The sequence below is a fragment of the Austrofundulus limnaeus genome, unplaced genomic scaffold (genome assembly GCF_001266775.1).
Source record: "Austrofundulus limnaeus strain Quisiro unplaced genomic scaffold, Austrofundulus_limnaeus-1.0 Scaffold2854, whole genome shotgun sequence".
Lineage (NCBI taxonomy): Eukaryota > Metazoa > Chordata > Actinopteri > Cyprinodontiformes > Rivulidae > Austrofundulus > Austrofundulus limnaeus.
This window is the reverse complement of record NW_013955256.1, coordinates 12,412-14,173: the sequence shown is the minus strand read 5'-3', so window position 1 is coordinate 14,173 and position 1,762 is coordinate 12,412.

Here is a 1,762-nt window from a genome sequence, read left to right as displayed (position 1 = left end):
ATTTTGTTTTGCAAAAATGTTTTTGTCATGGACTAATTATTTCTGTATCACCTTGACACTGACCACTGTTCATATCTCGTGATATCTTCCGGACGTCAGCATCAAGTTGACCTATTTTCACGTAAGAGGATGAGGCAGGTTGTGATTGGTTGTTCATTATCACATGATGTTAGCTAACGGTATATCATTGCTTGCCAGCCTATGACGGCGGGCCCACACTCAACAGACTTCCTGATTGTTTTCTGTTCGTCTGCCCATTAATAAATGATTTTACGACCATACCCGCAAGACCTTTTGTCTTTTTAACATCTTTTCAACATGTTTCTGCCCATCTTACCACGACAGTTTTTGGCGTTGTCAACTACGGAAGCTTTCCAGGGACGGAGAGCGCTCGCTGCGGCCGGCTGTCTGTTTCGGACCATACCGCGAACATGGCGGCGGTGGAGGCTTTGTCTGCTCCGGGTTTTTGTGGGTCCATCATACGGACGACTGCTGCGAGTGGCGCTCCGGCACTGGAGCTAAAATAACCTGTCTGGACGGAAACACGGGTGAGCTAAATATCTTTACGCTGTCGGAAATAAATAAATAAATAAATAAATAAGCGAAAGTGCTACAGCTAACTTACGGGCTTAGCACACTCTAAAAATCTATTTATTAGGTGCTCGCTCTGTTTTGCTCTCAGGGGCTGACTGATTTTTAGCCGAGGTAGGTCTGGGAGCGTTATATTCCAGGCCGAGTGTTTAAAACAGGGAGGTTTGACTTTACTGTTTTGAGCTAGCCAGGAGAGGATTAGTTTGAACCTGGCTGGAGTAGGCAGTTAGCTCAGGCTAACTGCTGAGGGAAAATTGGATTTTCCATTTTGATGTTTCAGTGAAAACAGGGTAGGCTAAGAAAGTCAGATAAAAAGGCGGCCGACGGATTTCCATTTTAAGGAAGTTTGTGAGTAGTGTTTTGAAAGGCACGAGTTGACAGTGATGTGGACAAAATGTCCTTCACTCAGCCCTTGTTTAGCGTCGGAGTGCGCTAAAACTATGGTTCTGCCACAACGGGTGAGCTAACGTTTTCATTAGCACATTATGCTAAACAGCTATGGCTAATATTTCAGGCCGCACACATTGAAATTATAAATTTTAGACGCTGATCTGGTCTTTCTGGGGCTGTAATGACACTAGCTGAGTGTAGGTGTGGGAATGATTCATTCCACACCGAGTTTAAAAGCAAAGAGCTTAGCTTTCTGGTTTTTATGTAGCCTGGATGACAGCTGGTTTATCCATGGTGAGTACAGGCAGGTTAATACATGTTAATTGCTGCCGTCTTGTTTCTCATTTGGGGAGACATTATGTAGGCTAGGGGTCTTTCACCGTGACCGCGGTTCCGACWTATCGTTTTAGAATGTCCATAAGTAGGGCAGAGGTGCCCGAGTTTTCAGCCGCAGAATGTGACCAGACAGGCTTTTCATTTCGAGACCAGGCTTCGACAAAAACAAAGATGGCGCTGGCAGCGGGGAACATGTGTCTGCGGGTGTGATGTCTTTATAAGTTGGTTTTCCCGGGGACCAACGTGATTCAAAGGTTAAATCAAGAACTGATAAAAGTTTGTCTGTCTGTGAATCATTTTTACTAATCACTAATACTTAATGGAGCGCATTTTGGCCACTGCTGTGTTCGGCCACGCAGCGCCTCCTCCTAGCAGGGGCGGCTGGGTGGGGGCCTTTGGCCAGGGCCTGGTCATTTCCCCCGCCCTGCCGTAAGCTGTGTTTTGA